The sequence below is a fragment of the Manacus candei genome, unplaced genomic scaffold, assembly GCF_025592945.1.
Source record: "Manacus candei isolate 608988 ecotype Guabito, Panama unplaced genomic scaffold, ASM2559294v1 h1tg000028l, whole genome shotgun sequence".
Classification (NCBI taxonomy): domain Eukaryota; kingdom Metazoa; phylum Chordata; class Aves; order Passeriformes; family Pipridae; genus Manacus; species Manacus candei.
This window is the reverse complement of record NW_026138076.1, coordinates 6,764,079-6,782,378: the sequence shown is the minus strand read 5'-3', so window position 1 is coordinate 6,782,378 and position 18,300 is coordinate 6,764,079. Positions and strand designations below refer to the sequence as shown.

The following is an 18,300-nucleotide window of genomic DNA, read 5'->3' as shown; positions in this document are numbered from 1 at the left end:
TTTATCTGGAATTCTGTAAAGCCTTTGACATGGTCCCCCACAACATCCTTCCCTCTAAATTGCAGAGAGATGGATTTGATGAGTGGACTGTTAGATGGATAACAAATTGGCTGGACAGTTGCATCCAGAGGGTAGTGGTCAACAGCTCAGAGTCCTGATGGACATCAGTGACAAGTGGTGTCCCTCAGAGGTCCCTGTTGGGACCAGTATTATTTAATGTCTTCATTAACGACATAGATGAAGTGATCAAGTGTACCTTAAGCAAATTTGCAGGTGACCCCAAGCTGAGTGGTGCTGTTGACACACCTGAAGGACGGGATGCCATCCAGAGAGACCTGGACAAGCTCGAGAAGTGGGCCCATGGGAATCTCATGAGTTTTAACAAGACCAAGTGCAAGGTGCTGCACCTGGGTCAGGGAACCCCCAGTATATACAGGTTGGGGGATGAACAGATCAAGATCAGCCCTGCCAAGGAGGACTTGGGAATGCTGGTGGATGAGAGGCTGGACGTGACCTGGCAATGTGCAATTGCCGCCCTGAAAACCAGTTAAAGATTTTCTGAAGCTTCTATAATCCTCCTCAAAGTTTCAGATTATCAGTGGCTAAATTTCCAAGAGGAAGGGTGACTCTTTCTAATTTTTTTATTTTTATAAATGACTGATAGTTGGAGGGGGCAGGTTAACTGGTTTTTAACTGATCCAGATTTTTGAGAGATCTAAAAGGGAGAAATCCAGTTTGAAATGCTGCAAAGTAAAAAGGTTTTAACTTCTTATGAATAAACCATTAGAGTGCTTTGTTTGCATTAGGAAATGGTCGCATTGCACATTTCCCTTCAAGTCAGATTTTGTAGTGGCTTGCTAGTTCAGTCAAAAAATAAATAGAGCATCTTAAGGGGCACCTAAATGTGATGCAGCTTTACAGACTAAAGGAAGCCAGCTTTAATTTTCATTCATTTTTTTGGAAGGATTTACAGTTCTTTTTCCAAATACTTACATTTCTTGGAAAAATAAAATAATTCCATTATGTTGTTTATAAAATAAGATAATGGGTCATATTTTCTCAGGCTGGGTACCTACCTCTCCTAAAGACAGAACTGGTCATAGAATCATAAATGTTTTAAGGGAACATTTAAGAGAAATATGCCTTTTGCTACCAAGTGACACGAATAATGTTGTTAGCTTTTGGTGAAATATATCTGGAGTTGGGAGGCAATAGCAGACTCTTCTAGATGAATATAAGCCCTATCAGTAGGGCAGGAGTTACTGGGAAAGATCGTGTGTGGACCTCATTCTGTCTGCTCTGACCTACAGATCTGCCACGATATCCCACAGCATTTACCAAAAACTATGTACTGGGCACAGGAAATAGCATCTCTGATCCCACTCCTGCCCATTTACATGCTGTATCTGGGGGCCAAAGATGCATTCCAGTTCTGCTGAGACTTCTGCAAAAACTCACATCTCTATTAAGAAAAAAAAATACTCAGTTATGGCATATGTGGGAGAAGTACAGATCCAATTTAAAAAATACAAGCAACAAGAACCCCTCAAACAAATCTAGTTCTACCTTTTGGTCATAGAAAGTAGAAGCTTTCTCAACTGTTTTCCTGAAAAGATATTGTTTTTGCAACACTGACAACACAGAGAACCTGGAAGAGCAAATAAACTAACCTTTTTTCATGTTTCTACTGTCAGTAGTGGGAGTGGGCCTTTCTGTGTTCAAAGGGAACATTTCTTGTTTCAAGAGAATATGATTTTTCTAGATTGCTGTAAGTAACAACAAGAAATAGTTTATTGAAGTTTATTATATATTGTGTTTATGTATTAAACACGCAATCAAAACTAGCCTTAATATTTCATTTGCTGGCACAATAATGTTCTTAGCCACTTTTGTTGGAATCTATTTTTTTTTCATAAGATTGATTTCAGAGCTTTCCTATTCTTAGCCCTTTGTAATCATCTTGATAGGTGCTTCTACAGAAATATTGTGTCCAGAATAACTTTCAGGACTGGAGCCCACCCTTTTTGAAATGTAATTTGTTCAATATTTTATTGACACATTTTAAAAAATAAGACTGCAGGAAAAGCAGTGTAGCCATTATTTGTAAGTAAACTCAGACTGCAGGTGATGTTAAATAGCAGAAGATCCAAAGGACAAGCAGAAAGAACAAACTTATGACTGAATAATCAGATGTACAATGTGTTTTGGGCATAGAGATGTTTAGGAAACATGTTTTGAAAGGTAGCATAAACCATGTAGCGCTTACTGAAAAAGCACTAACGCAAGAAAAAAGCGTTTGGTGACAGGAGAACACGAGCTGAGAAAAACATATTGTTGAGCTGGAAATTGCACTGCATCTCTTTTCATGTATATATTAGCAAACAGTCCTTGGGCTCATCCTGGTAAAATCACCTGTTACTACTGAGGTGAGAAATACCAGAGCCATTCACTGACTGCAAAAGCAACTTTCCCTCATTATGAGTTTGCCATCATCAGAAAAAAAGTGAGGGGATCACATTGCTGCTTTGGTGGATTAAGCATCCACAAAGTTAGTGACATCCCAGTTTCCGGGATGAAGGTCTTCCAGAAGTTGTTGCACTTGACTTTTGTTAATTAGCTATATCTTCTAGTCCAAGAACCTGTATAAAAAACATATTGGATTTGTTGTGAAAGGTAGTGTTTCGATTTTAAAATATTGTAGAAATGTGTATTTCCCTGTATTTTGATCTGTTGAACCCCTAAACGATCTGCAGGCCCTCCTTTTAACTCTCTTTTGCTTGTACTAATTTATTTGGGTAGTTTTTGCTTGGAAGATGAAGAGGTTTTCTAATGACACCTGACCAGATGATTTTCTAAGCTATGCCATAATGAAAGATTGATGAAATACAGAGATCTGCTGATGAAAATTTAATCTGAGGATGTGTTTTCTAGCTCATCTCAGGCAAAAACATCTTCCAGGAGACTGTATTCACTCTCTCCATACATTACATTAATATCCTGATCTCTAGAGTTTCTTATTTAACAATCCTCTGATAAGCAAAGGCTTCATAATTTTGTTAACTTGGGTTGTGTGGTGACTTTTTGTTTCGAAAGGTAACATCCCTTGTTTTCCATTAATCAGTTGGTAAAATGTTTGATTTTAAGAAAGGCTGGAGCACCTTCAAAAAATCAGGAACAAAAGCAGGTTCCCACAAATTAGTGGTTATACATATATATATGTGTACTCTGTGAGCTCCTATGTTTGATACATATATATGGACATTAAAGGAAAATAAATGTACTCTGTATGTGCAGCCTTTTGGCAGACTTAGTTTCTTAGTTGATATTTTGTGATTTTTAAAAGTAAAAGCCACTATGCTGCTCTACTGAAAACAGAGCCATGATGATTCAGTTAGTATTGTTTGTAAATAAGAAAAGTCCTTACAGTTGCATAAATGGTTTTATTTCAAGGTCAGTAAGGTAATTGTCACATGGAAGTGTCACAGGTGTATCAGTGAATAATTGTCAGTGCTGTGTTTGCTTCTTAACAAGCCACACCTGCCGTGTTTTTTTCCTTGTGGTTAAAAGCATGTTTATGGCCTCAGTCTGTTGAAGCTAAAAGGGCTGTTCTTTTCACTTGCAAACTGCAGGACTATAGATAAATCATTCCCCAGGTTGGGTTTTGTCTCTCCTTGAGTGCTGGTGCATGTCCTTTGCCTTCTGAGCTGCTCACTAACAGGGAAGAGAGAAAAGGTAACAGCCCATCAATTTTGTAAAGGAGTTTCTATTAGCACATTTACCTGAATCCTCCTGTATCTGCATTGCTCTTCCACCAATCCAAAGCCTGCCTCAAGTTTTATAATTGACTGAAAGATCACAGTTTCTTCTCTCCTGGTGTCTTCATACAACAGCAGTATATCCAGCTGAAATGTTCTGTGGTTAGCTGGCCAGGAGGGCTGCTGGTAGATTCAGGAGACCAGCTTTGATGGGACTGAGTATGGAACTAGTTGCTGGATGGTGCAGGCACCTTGAATGTTAAACAAACCACGTAGCACATCTGTTCATCCACTAGCTTTGTCACCACATAGAGCAGATTTGTTTCTGCTGTACAGTTTGTGTGTTTTCCTGACAGGCTGAGGAAGGAGCCTGGTTGCTTTTGGTTCTTAAGTGCTGAAAGAGGCACATTCTCTGCTGTTAGGGTTTTCTGACCACAGGCACTTTGACTGGATAATGTGAATGTTTTGTGCTCCCTCCTCTGTCCTAATAATGCCCATTTTGTCAGGTGGGGGTGATCGGGATCCCTTCATCTGTGTGGATGTCCATTGCCCTTCTCTGAACTGCTGTTGTTTTTCTGCTGCCTAGACACTGGAATAAAATGAAGCTGGGATTCAAAAAGGGGAGAAAGGCAGAGAAGGCAACTGGATGGAGGAAAGCAGAACAATGGACAACCAAAGATGAGGCTTGAGGTGCCTCAGAAGGGGAGAGCAGACAAATAAATGGATAGATACCCCAGGTCAGATGGATGTAATCCTGTAAGGCTGGAAGAGAAGAAAGTCCTAATAACAAAACAAATTACTCTGTTATCTCAGGAACTGTTAGAACAAGAGAAAACTATTGGAGTGATATAAGTGAGGAAAATGGGACAAATCTGTGGAAAATGAGGAATAAATGATATGAAATGATGGCTCAAATTCCTCAGAATATGGCAAATTAAAAATAGAATTCTCTCTTGCTGTTTCAACAGCTTAATAAAAATGGCCATATTTCAGAGGTGTTTAACACCTGCACTGTCCACTGACTTAAGCAGGATCTCTGTATATGCAGTGTATTTGAAAATCAAATGTCTAAATTCAGATTTAGGAACCTTTCTGTAGATCCAGAAATGGAAATTTTCACTTGAACAACAGTGCTACAACAGGTTAAATATTTTCTTTTTAGTTTTGACTGTGTGTCACACTAAGAGGGGTAGGGACAAGTCTGACTGAGAACTGGTTTGTTAGAGGACAGAACAAGGGTGAGTGGGGAGTGTGGAAGCTGTGCTGCATGTTGAGTGCCCATCTCATGTCACCCTGTGTTTCCCATCTGAGACTGTGTACTTAGAGATATTACCTGACTTGAGCTCCTGTGCTTGTCTTATCACGTGGACATGAGACTTCAGGAGGGATACCTGGCCTTAGTTAGACAATTAAAAGCTAAGAGAAATAAAGAGAATAAATACAAGTTTAGTGTGGTTGGGATATCCTTTTGTGTTTGTAATTTATCATTCTTTTCAGAAAATATTTTGTATACAAGCAACACAACAGGTTTCAGTGATGCATTGTGGCTCGTAGCTACATTGTTCAGGGAGGTGTTTTAAGATCTTCCTGGATTGCCCTCCTTTTGAGGTGATGATTGAATGTGCTCTGAGATTGAGTCTTTCTCCAGTTCCATGAAAAAAGCTTATCAAACTGCACAAGATAATGAATAATAAACTTTCCCTTCTGCATTAGAGACATGGTCAAGAAAAGCAGAAAATAAAATAAGTTAAAACTCAAATGGTGTTTGCACCTGCTCTTCTGAAAAGATAACACCCTTCGAAGAATGTGTAATTTCAGCTGCACTCTTCAATCTCTGAAACACCATTAATCAATATTGCCTATTCCCTTCGGTCCCCGTAACCTTGAAATAAGGACAAAACATACTGTGAGGAATCAGGTAAATGGGGCATAGGTGAAGGATTATTTTGGAGGAAAAGGATTTTACTGGCTTTCCTGACCTATATTTTTAGCTGGGTTTTTTTTACAATTATCATTTGCTTTCTCCTCTTCTTTAAGCTAATTGTGTCTGAATATCACTTTCTATGTCTTGGAAGCATTTTTCCTTCTCACTAAGAAATACCTTAAGTGATTGTTTATACAGAACTTCCCATTTATATCCATAAGTCCTGACATCATTGTTTGGAAGTGCAGTGTGTTCTAGGAGGGGGTAATGAAACAATCCAGCTGAGAAAAGGGAAATCCAGTCAAGCTTACAGAATCAATGTATTTTCAAGCAAATACAGTGAAGTGGATGCAAAAAAGCTGCATGTGTGCATTCATATTTTGATTCATTAGACTGGTTTATTTTAGCTTTGGGATTTAACATGAAAGAGACGGTAGAGTGGAGATGTATTGAAATAGGCCAGTATTAACTTTTCACGTTTGCATGAGTGTTTTACTCCTGATATCAAGAGAACTTGTGACATGCCTACATATTTGTAGACCACTGGATGCCTTTTGGCATGTGGTATATGCAGTAGTAAAACAAGGTACAAATTTTGTCCTGTGTCACTCTCTAAGCACAGTCACAAACTTGGCTAACTGCGCTTGTATAATAATTTGGGATATGCCTCTAAAATATATGAGGATGCTCTTGCTATCAATTTACCACTTCAGTTATTTAAATGTCATATCTGCCTGTGGATGCTTTTCCACATTTGCTATTAGCTCATTGCAATTCAAAATTTATGTGCAGTGCATTTTTATGTAAATCATAGCATATACTGTCTTATCCATTCCATGTATTTAGAAAGTGTTTTCACTTCAGGCTTTTAATTTGGAGAATGGTATGTTGGCTTCTTTCCTAACAGTGGCTCCACCAGGGAAAAGGGCCTTTGTTTGTCAGTGGTATTCAGAACAATTTGGCCTCTGGCAATGGAGGTAGATTGCCTATTGAAGTCTCTTTGATATGTGCAGATTGATTAGCAAAAACTTAAACACTAATTTGAGCAAACTAAAAGATTTTTTTTCAACAGATAATTCAAGTGTCTTAAACATTTAGGGGTTTAGTTGCTGACTGACTTGTTTCTGTATTTAGAAACTTACATTAACATCTGTATTTTTTTTAAAGAAATTTGTGCTTAATGACATTGAAGTCTGTGTGCATTACATCTTTTTTTGTGATGGTCATCTTCACACAAATACTATTCATCTTAATGCCATAAAGATAATTTGAATTTATAATTTGAATGATGCATTAAACATAGAACTTAATTATCTCTAGAATTTCAATATTTTACTGCCTGAAGTTCCCCTCTCCCCACCTTGATTAATTTCGAAGTTGGCTGATGTATGCTTGTGCCCCCTGAGTTGGACCAAATTCCCCTTGTAATTGATAGGAAGTTTTTTATTGGTTTCAGCATGAGTTGAGTTAGTCCATAACTTATAGAGATGGACCTGGAAAACCTGAATACTGCTCAGCAAAATCAGTGTAGTACCTCTGTGAGTGTCAGGATGTTATTTCTTTAGCAGGGCTAGGGTGGTTCTTGTACGAGAACAAAATAGCAGGTGGAAAAGTAAGGAGCCTACTGTGACTCTTAGAAGAGCATGAAAGAGTTAGAGGTCTGCAAGGTGGCTGGCTTCAGTATTTGTCCTGGTATTCTCCTGATCCTATATTTAACATCAGTGAAGTAAGCACATTTTTCCATTTCGGACAAGAACCTGTGAAAGTGAACTTGCCTGTGTTCTGGGGTACCTGTTAGTGACGTGTGGCAATGTTTGTAATGATGCTGTATTTGTCAACAGGATGTAGCAAAAGGAATTGTAGATTACTTACAGAATTATTTTTCAGTAGCTCAGACTGAGGGGTGCACCTGGGTCCTCATGGCCTGTCCTCTACAATTACAGACAGTCTCAGAGCAGTTAAGGTCATTCTTTTGGCAAGCTGATCACAGGTGTAGTTCAGTTTGCCAAGGGTGTATTGAACTGCTTTTGCTTTCTAGTTGTGTATCATCAGTCTTTCTTCATTAAGAAATTTATTTTCTGCTAGTTCCTTTTTGCAGTGCCTGATAAATCTAAAGACACTTTGCACGTGTATCTCCGACAACGTAGATACACATTTAAGATTAAAAGTACCCACGTTCACAAGAAAATAGACACACTAAGGAAGACTCCTTTCTTTCTTTTTGGGGGACAGTTATGTGTATTTATTTAGGAAAATAGCTTTTCATCTCTGGTTTTGCTGAGCTACCATCAGGAACATAATGAGATGAATTAGAGAAAGCAAACTTGCCCTCCATTTATGAAGTACACACATGGCTTCAAGGACCTTAATGTAAAAAAACAAACAAAGCTCTTCTGGAATATTGCCAGTCCAGGCATTCATAAATGACATATTCATTTTGTCACTTTGGAGCCTTTAGGATTCAAGGTAGTATTTCAAATTTTCTTCATCCATCAGTGGATGTTAGAAACTTGTTTCTAACAAGTTGTTAGATGTGTATGGAGATGCTCATATGCCTGTCTGAATCCAGGATTTAAACTTTATTAAATGTTTCCTCACTTGCCTCTCACCTTTTCTCCTCTCTTTTTGAGAATAATAGGAAATTTCAGGTAAATTAGAAGATAGGCACTGCTGGTACTGCTTGTTAATTTGTGATGAAAGTAGATTATGGGAGATTTTAAGCTTCTAGGTTGTTAAAGACTAAACAAAATTTTTGTGCTGAGATTTGCTAGAAGGACTAGTTTTTTGTTTCCTGGAAATGTCAAAAAGTTTTGCTTCAGGGATAGGATGGGTGCCTCAGAATAGCAGAAGGCAAGGCTACCTTGAGAAACATTTGTTTCTCTTCCTGTAGGGCAGAAGTGGAGCTTTCGGTGCTGCAGATGCATGAGCTGGGATGCAAACCTGCTTCTGCTTTTACCTCAAGTTAGGACTACAAGTCCGTAGTTGTGAGCCAGCAGTGTGAGTGCAGCAGCTAGGACTGACTACCCTCTGCACATGCAAAAGTACACTCTTGTCCTCACAACGTGAATGTGTTGCTATAATATGATTTTCCTTTTGTTCAAACTAAAGCAAACTGCAATCTGAACCCAAGTTCTGTACCCACAAACTCGTTTTCTTTTTTCCTCAAAATTATATGTATGTGAAACCCTTGGATCTAGACCTTGCACATGCTCAGGGTAAGTATAAGGATCTCAGACACTGATAGTGTTTTTGTTTCTTCAGCCCAGCCACAGCTCTCCTGGTATTACCCAGGCTTCATATTTCACTCTGACGAAAACAGCTTCTGACCATGCAATAGGAATAACTGTTCAGTTTGGGGAGAACACAGTCCCACCCCTGTGTCTAGAGTGTAAGCTCATTTCATTTACTCTGGAGCCCTGCTGTTCACTGGCAGTTTAACCAGAGAATTGGGCACATCATTGCTGCTGAGTGCGTGGAGATCTACCTGGATTCTTTACAGTGTTAAATACTGATTCCCTCATTATGAGCTTGGCTGAACCTCATCCCCAGTGAGGAACACAGCAGCTTGGGAACATAGAACCCAGCTATGGACCCATGAGAGGGCAGCACGTAATAGCTGGGAGAGGCTGGAGCAACACAGGTGGTATTTATACACCAGGCATGTTCCAAAACACCCCTGCTGCCTTGATTTGGCACTTTTGGCAGCGCAGAAATTGAATTTGTCAGGTCTTCATGAGCTGAGAGCTCTCCTGGGCAGTTTTCACCTTGCCAAGGCTGCCTGCTCCTGCTGTTTTTGTCAGTGTAAGTTTGATCCACTGCTTGCTGCAAGCTTATTTCTTTTGCAGCCTGTAGGTAAATTGCAGTACTAAGATCCTTCCTGTGTAGGGATTTGGCTGCAAGTTCACAGCACTGGCTGGCAGTGGGAAATGGGACTTGGTGTGGTGTTTGTGCTGGAAATTTTTTTCACAGTGTTTCTGGTAGCAGTTGTTACTGGGGAGAGCCTGTCAGCCAAGCTTGGCAGCCAGTGCCAAGTGCTGTGACTTCCATGGCTGGTCTCAGAGCTTACTGATGATTATTCTTTACAACACAGTTCATGAAAGAAGATTTCTATGTGAGTTTCATTTTCAGAATATAGATATTTGGCCAAGTAAACTGGAAGAAATCAGAAATCAGACACCACCACCCCCCAAATCTTATACCTTAAAATTGAAATTCGTGTTTGAATTCACATTTTTGGGTGTGACTGAGAATTGGTAAAGCTAAGATTTGCCAGAAAAACAAACGCGAGGCGCAATTGTAGTTACTAAGCAAATTGTGTATGCACGAATGGGAAGACATTTGGCCCAGATTGTTTTTCATTTTCAGAAACTGCCTGCTGGCCAAGCCCTGGGAGATTTTTCTATTTCTGATGGCAGAGGTAAATCTGTTGCCCTTTTCATACTTAGCAATTAGAAGCAACAAACTTGAGGAACAGAGGGTGAGGGGCCAGGGAAGCTGAAATGCTGAAACCAGGGCAAGATATTTCTCCAAACTACAGAGCCAGGATGTTTGTATCCAGTCATGTCATTACTGAAAGGCACACAGGCGGTAAGTATGGCATCTAACACATAACAAAACATTAAAACCAACACGGGATTAGAATTTAGTCCCAGTTTACTTACTGGATAGCCAGCTAAAAACTTGAAGACTGGAATGTAGTTTTAATTTATTTTTTTTTTACAGATTTCCAAGGTTCTGCTGAATCTCTTTTCCTCTCTTTGTACTGAAGAGAGGATCAGGGAAGAGCAGTTCTCTCCCACAACCTGTTCCAGCATATTAAAATGGCAAAGTCTGGGTTCTCTCTTTAGAAACCTTTTAAGTAGAAGTCTGACTTTGTTCTCACAAGTGCTGTTGTTTGGCCAGCTGGAAGGCTACCATATCCTGTTGTATGCTACTTGCCAAGAGTAGAAGAGGAGAACAGCAATGGAGAGGGTTGTTGTAATAGTTATCAGATTAATTCTGTCCCCATTTTCAAATTTAAACAAGTTACATTGAATGCATATTGGAATCTGGATTAAAAATGTAATGAATGTGTATTTTAATGCATTAACCAGTTTCAGGTGCCACTTTGTCCATAAAAATGGCCCTTTTTCTCCCCACAAGTGAATTCCAGATTTGTTTCAAGACTTTTGAGAAGTTACTTGTACAGTGCAAAAATTATTACATGGTCTTGAACTCTCTAGCACTGGGCATTCAGCACTGTCAGAACTCTTTTATCTTAGGCAGCATTAACAGATTTGTTTATTAAATTCCTGACTGTTACTCCCTGGAAATCAGCGGAAAGCTTTTGGGGTGGCAGAGGTTGTTGCTTGAGCTTAGCTGGTCCTGCCAAACCTTGTTGATGATACACGGGAAGGAAGGAATCTCACTTGGCTCTGAGGGTATATTTAGGTGGTGGAAAAACATCCTGCTTCTCATGCATCTGTGTGGCTTAAAGAAGTGACTGCCAGAAAATTGTCTTTAACTGCTTTTCACCTTCTCAGCTCTGCTGGTAGAAATATCCATGGTCACGTTCCCTGCTCTGCTTTCTCTCATGTTGAGCTCCAATAATTTAAAGAGGCTGGTTGGTGGGCATTTGCCATGTTGGCTCATTTTCCTTGAGGACAGGTGTGATCCCACAGACAGCTCTACTGGCACATTTGAAGGAGCAAGTCCCTCGCATGGGGAAGAGTGACCCATGTCCTTGCGACATTGCAGTTGTTCCTTGGTCACAGTTTGCCTTTTCCCGGTGTTCCTTGCATCCAGGAGGAGTGATGTGCAATCCTGAAAGTAGCTGTGAAAACCGAATGCCCCGATGGGATTTAAGCCCCGCCACATTTTAAGTGCAGTTCCTGCAGAAGCAGCTCTTTGTTGCTGGTTGAGCACATTTGATGGGGAGTTTTGCCGGATAAAAACTGGAACTCCAAGACCATTGTGTTTCCTGTCACCTTTATTGCAAGCAACACTCCTAAATTGGATTTACTGTTACTGCATGTGCCAGTTCTGTAAAATCAAATTATTCAATGTGTTTGTTTTTACAGCTCCAGGATAAATCTCACTTCTAGCATAAACAGATGTAATTTCATTGAAGTAAATGCAGTTGTAGTTTTGTCTGAATTTTTGGATTTAACTGTAAATCTTTGTTACCTTTTTTTAAAGATACTTTCTCTGTTGCATTCAGTACAGAACGACATTGTGAATGCCTTGCAGAGTTTTTGAAAAATTGGGAGTAGAAGACTCCCTGTGCATTTCAACTTTCTGCAAAAAATTGCTTCTGTCACAAAAGATTAGTCTTGGAAGTTTACAGGCTAGAAACACAATGTGTAGCAGTGAAGATTTGTTAAAGGGGGAGGAGAGGCACCTCTTCTGCGGGTCAGAGCGTGGAGAGCACGGGAATGTAAAAGGGTTGGGAAGGGAGGAAACGACACACGGCTGACAGAGGAGCGGTGCCTTCCAGGGAGAAGCACCCGCTCACTCACAGCTGGAGCCAGCAAACACAAGCATGCACAGTCCGTGAGGAGAGTGGGAGCTGACATGATGTGTTTCAACTCGATGCAAAATGAATGAGCTGCTGTTCTCGGGGGTATTCGGCCCCCGTTGTTGAAGTACAAGTACACGGCTGCATCAAGTGCACTTTGCATCATCTGATGCCTAGATACACGCTAACAGAGACGGGGACCAGTCAGAGCATTGAGTTGGGTGTTTGTGTATGACGTGCTTGGCATTTAATTCCTGTTTGCTGCAACAAAAAGGTAAGAAACTTAAAAAGTGACGAGAAAAAAAACTCAGCCCTCCCTCCCCACCCTCCGTCCCCCAGACAGCAGTCTCACATTAGGAGTAGCCTTTGTCTCGAGCTGTATTTTCAAAGCTATGGTCTATTAGTCAAAAGCTCCTGTGTGGATGCCTGCAAGGCAAATTACAGCTCCTAGTGTGACAAAGGCAAGTCAGATTTCTTCTCTCCAAGACCTGACACTTAGCAACCTTCAGGAGAGCACTGTAGCAGAAATGCTGTAACAGAGGGACCGTGTGCTGAGCGGTAAGTATTTGATGCTGTTCTCCCTCTCCTTTATCCCTTCAGATGCTGCTCATTTGAGCAGCAAACTACCTAATGGATCCCGATGATTAATAGGTCTGGGGGGCTGTGTTCTGCTCAGAATTACATGTTCCTAAACTGGCTGCGGTTACTGACTGCGTATTGACCAGCCTGATTCTGTAGAGCATGATCATAATTTGTTTTGACTGGTAATGCCGTGGATGAAAAGATGCTGTAGTTAAGAACAGCAGAAACCTCATTTGCTCAAGAGAAGAAAAATCCCTGTGTTTTCCTCCCAGCATACGGTGCCTATATAATTATTTATGTGTAATTCCCAGCTAACTTCTAGCTAGCCAGTCTGGGCTTTCTTCTTTCAGCCCATAACTGACAGTGGAGGTTGAGTGGTCTGTGTAGATCTCCAGAAGTGAACATGTTTCATGACAGAAGTATTGCACTGTATGCGGACATACCTGCATGTAACAATATATTTAGTTGAAGTAAAATGGTTAACAGCTCTTCTGACAGAAGAGGAAACTTCATGATTTAAATGTAATGTATTGCCTTGAGGTCCCTGTACTTGCTTAATCCTATCTAAATTTATAAAGAATTTGCAGCAGGAGAAATTTCATTGATTTGTTAATTGAGATATAGCTTTGAATCCTTATTAAACTGGATGCAGAGGGGGAGAGAGACGAGCACATTTATCTTTTTTTTAGACTCAGCAGCTTCACTTTTCCATCAGGTTTCTTGCATGTTATGGAACCTCATTGCTCTACCTGTTCTTGTGCAGTAATTTTTACTTTCTTAAAGGACAGCATACATTGCTGAGTCTATGAGGGGAGTATGTGAACTGTTTACCTCTTAAAACCATGGCTTTAATTATGTTCTTGTAGCTGTTGCCTTGTGGTTAGTGTAATTATAACAACTTGTGAGCGAGGAAAAGAATATTATTTAGCCCTGAAGCATTTATCAGTAAAAAGAGGCCTATTTATTTTCATAAGAAGTTAAAAGAGAAAAAGGGGAAGATTAGTGCAGTTTTCTTATATAATACCAGTTAGATGATTTTTTTTTTGAAGTACAGGTTAATTTTTCCTTTTACAACAAGTGTCTGTGTTATAAACCCTATCTTTAAAGACATTTTAAACATTGACCAGTTGCAACACAAATGGGGAACAAACCATCTAAATTACTATTACAGATAATTATGGTGTGTATTGAAGGTCTGTGATATTTCTTGTATTGTTACAGTCTGTTGGGTATCCTCTTCAGCAAGGCTTTATGGTTCATCATTTGGAGTTTTCTGTGTTTCGTGACATGAAGTAAAATTTACTATGGACAAAGTTCTGATCTAATTGCTATTAGACTGCTACCATTGATTCAACTGCACTGTAAAGCTTTAATTTGTGTTAGACTGCAGAGTTTTCTTCAGTGTAGTTTAAGATAGGCTGAGATAACCTTATTCTCTCTGTAAAGTTAATACAGGTTAAAACTTGAAATTTTAAAGTTCTAAATCAGAGAATAAGAAGTGTTCATTTTCATTTCTTCCTATTAGAAAATAACTGACATGTCCCTGAATTTGGTCTGGTATCTGCCAAAGAAAACAACATAACCATTTTTTTTTTTGGTACTGTTTTGATGTTGGTATGACAGTAAAACATTTTCTATATGTTCTAATAATTTTCCAAATTGGAAATATGTTTATGGCTGAATTTAATAATTGTTTAATGACTTAAACCAGAAATTCTTCTATCCAACTGATCCTTGTAAAATGGTGGTCTAGTGATTTTGGGAAAAGGTGCCTGCTGTTTTAAGAGTACAATTTAGTCTTTACAAAATGTGGATTTGTATAGCATGTCAGGCTGCCTCATATTTTATTTTTATTTTAAAAATAGAATCTGACTAGGTTATAGTAGTCTTCATAATATATGATAAGCAACAGAAGGCTAGATCAAGCCATCAATTTTTAAGCAGAAATCTTTCCTACCAGTGGAGAATTGCTTAAAAATTGATGGCACAATCTGGCCCACTGAGAACTGGGGATCCTGTAGAAAGTGTTACTTGTACTTCTACTCAGTCTCCATCCTGGTGGTGGCAGGGACCCAGAAACACAAGACCAGTTTGCTGGAATAGTCTGCTACTTGAATACTTGTTAGGAGACAAAAGACTTAAGGACTATTTTAAAAAAAAATAATTAAAAAAAGGTTAAAAAGCTACCAAACCCTTAGAAAAATTATAACCCCCAGCTATTTTTGTTTCATTGAAAGAAACTGTATTTCTCTAATGGCATACAAAAGTGAAGGACATAATCATTCTTTAAGCAGCAGGGAGACTTCCAAATGCACAGAAATGAAGGCTGTTTCCTTTATTTGTTCATGTTATGTTGTTGAAGTGTAACTACATTTTACATAAACATTTAGCTGTATTAAGTGCTGCTAGACTTTGTAATGACAAATTAGAGAACCAGAGTAGGACCTCTTCTGTGCCTCAGAGGATGTGCTTGGGCAAATACTTATAACTGTAAACAAAGACAAAAGGCTTGTGCCATGCATCATTATTTTTAATGAAGAAAAATGTGTTTTACTCCACTGGAAGTCTACAGTAATTGAAAACAAAGACAATTCAACCGTTCGTTATTTCTTAAGAAGAGAGATGGTCAGGGCCACTGCTGGTGGGTGTAGTCCCATGTGAAAATGTTGAAGGACCATGAAAGTTGGAAGGCAGACCTCTGTACTTGCTTATAGTATGGTTATCACACAGCAACCTTATTTTTTCTGATCTGCTCAAAAAAGACAACTGGGGAAGTTGCAGTCAACCAAACTCCAGGGGAAGCTACAGAAATGAAGAGGTGTGAAGTGTTAACAGTGTCTTCACACAGTTATCTGAATGTGTCAGTCACCAAAATGGGTGGACTGTAAACTTGACAGGTACAGGGGAGTAAACTCTTAGCACTCTCCCAGGCTCATGTTCTGTGCAGTGCCTCACTACAACATTAGCTGAGCATGGGAGCTTGACACTTAAATACCTTGTTGGAGATGCCAAGAAGAACAAAACCTGTTGGGTTTCTTGGTGTGGTTTGCTCTCAATCACATTGTAGTCTTACACTGGCTCTTGTTGAATTAGAAGACACAACAGTAGCAACTGTGGAGTATTTGGAGTTCAGAATAACTCCAGCTGTCCCAGTCACAGGGATGGATAGGTGTGAGGGGCACCTGAGCTGCTGGGGCTCTTGGGCATGTTATTTCACCCCTGCCAGCTTCCCTCTGTCCAGCTCTAAAGGTGCTAATTGGGAAACAGCCTGGAATAAATGTGCCTTGCAGAAGTGATGGGGAGGAGAAAACTTACGCCTTCCCTGGGAGGCAGTGTCCTCTTGGAGCTCTCTCTAGGAGGGGTACTCCTTTCTCACACCTCTGCAGGCTGGAAGGTCGTGGGCTGTTTTCCTCAGAGGTCTTGGCCTTTTCCCCTCGGAAATGAATCTCAAATTCAGTGTAACAACCGTGATACAATTTTCTGGGGATTGTCTTCCCAGGTTATTGTCAGGTTCTGGCTTGACCCCTTTTAACTCAGTCAGCTTGGAAAGGGATATGTAGGGCACCACAGCGAAGCACTTGCACAGCTGCTCTAGCAGCATTTCTGGCACTTAGAGCCACCAGCAAAATCTGCCACTTGAACTGAAACTTTCCATATCTGCTTTTTAGCCTTGGGGCAATTTTTTTTTAATCTATTTATTTATGTTTAAAGGTGAATCATTCAACCATATTTGAGCTACCAGAATGTAAAGAGAATACAGGCAAATAGTCTTCTCTATGGAAATGATTAATAAAATACAAGACACTCTATGAGGAGATGCTGAGTTGACTGGAAAGCTGTAATTAACTGGTTAGAAGCAGGACGCAGCCTCCCTTGGTTCGCACGCATCCTACAGTATGAGAGTCCTTCAGCCAGAGCCCCACTCGTTCCTCACTGCCTGAGGAAGTTCAGCAGCCCAACTGCTTATGTTTTTAGTCACCTTCCTGAATTCCCTCCAGTGGTCTTTTCTTCATACTGACAGCTGCAGTGGTGATTGTTCTGTACAGTTGTATCTTGCATAATGATTGGGGAATTAATAGATCTCACTTTCAGAGTTTGATCCAGCAGGTCATGTTTTGTGTCTCCAGGACATTTCTTTTGCTCTCCTCCCCCTAGTATATTGTGTCTAAATTACAGGACATTTTTTCCAATATAATGTTATTTCTGAGAGATAGAAATCTCTATTTGTGGACTTCATCTAAAGCCAGTGATTAATGGACAGAGAAAATTGTATATATTTTGCTTCTCATACTACTTAGAAACATTGACTGTATTTTCTCAGAAAGTGGAGTGATACTACTTTTTCAGTTCTGATTGGCACTGAAATGTAGCATCAAGGGCATTTAGGCTTGAAAGACCTATAATATTTGCAGTGCTGAGATCCAATTTTAACCCATTACTTTATAAAATATTAGCAGTAGTTGAAGTCCTTGCTGACTCTGCAAAGCCCAGTAGAAAGCCCATGTAGCTGAAGTGAAGGAATGAGTGGGGTTTTGGTTGCAGAGATCCACACAGGTCACTGCTGGATATTGAAGAGGGGAAAGTCCCAGTTCACTGCATGGAAGAAGTGGAGCAGAGCACCCTGTGTTTCTTCTTCATGATGAGGCTGTCTCACGCTTCCATTGTAAAATTTCTGGGAATGTCCATTATATTTATAATTATGGATCATCTTTCCAACTTGACTGTTTTCATAGAACAGCCCAGGTTGGAAGAAATATCAAAAGGCCATCTGATCCAACCTTTCATGGGAAAGGGAGCCTAGATGAGATAATCTGGCACCTTGTCCAGTGACATCTTAAAAACATCCTGTGGTGGGAACTCTACTGTACCTCTGGAGAGGTTGCTGCAGTGAATTATTTTACTTCACAAGGAGTCACATGGAGATTATTACAAGGGACAGTGGATACAAGTTGCATCAGGAGAAGTTTCATCTCAACATGAGAAAGAAATTAAATCTCTAGTTATGTGCATTAGCTAACCATATGCTTGTTTAGTTAAAACCTGGCTTAGAAAGCCTGTGTTTATTCTAGTTCTACTCACTAAGGCATTTCTAAGCTTTGCAAACTTGCTGATGTGAGATATCTCATGGGAATTGGATCCCTTCCCTTCAGTGTGCTCTGTCTTTAATCCTGCCCTTATTACTTGAGATGGCATGATTTTTCCACTCCACTACTTTTTTTCTCAGAGTTAGTTACAAACTGGGATGATGTAGGGTCCCACATTTATGTGCACATGAACCTTGCTCAGATCCTCACTGGAGGTTGTGAGATGCCTGCAGCAGGCAGGAGTGGGAGTGCAGCATTAAACATCTCTCTCTTCTCAAGAACGGTTATTATCCCTGTAGAGACACTGTGCATTGCATTGAGTGGTGTCCAGTATTTAAGGAGAGGTGGGCAGAAGCAGGTAGCAACCCACATCCCTCCCCAGCACAGAGAACCCTTTGTGGTAACATCACAGGAAACAGTGTGCTGCCTTCACAGGACAGCTCCAGGAGTGCCCATGTC

At 40.0% G+C, this 18,300-nt stretch overlaps 1 protein-coding gene across 12 annotated transcripts in view; it reads left to right on the top strand.

The window, feature by feature from the left end:
* The window catches only part of APBB2 (amyloid beta precursor protein binding family B member 2), a 178,963-nt gene that overhangs the window by 138,174 nt on the left and 22,489 nt on the right, over positions 1–18,300 (top strand). Inside the window, exon 1 of one of the 12 annotated variants that reach the window (XM_051789963.1) lies at positions 8,513–9,319. The exons of 9 other annotated variants lie outside the window; for them this stretch is intronic. The gene's annotated coding sequence lies outside the window, so the exon portion shown is untranslated. Of the gene's footprint in view, positions 1–8,512; positions 9,320–12,033; positions 12,450–12,488; positions 12,734–18,300 lie in introns of those variants that run through there. 2 more of the 12 variants (XM_051789958.1, XM_051789959.1) reach the window with 2 other exon arrangements.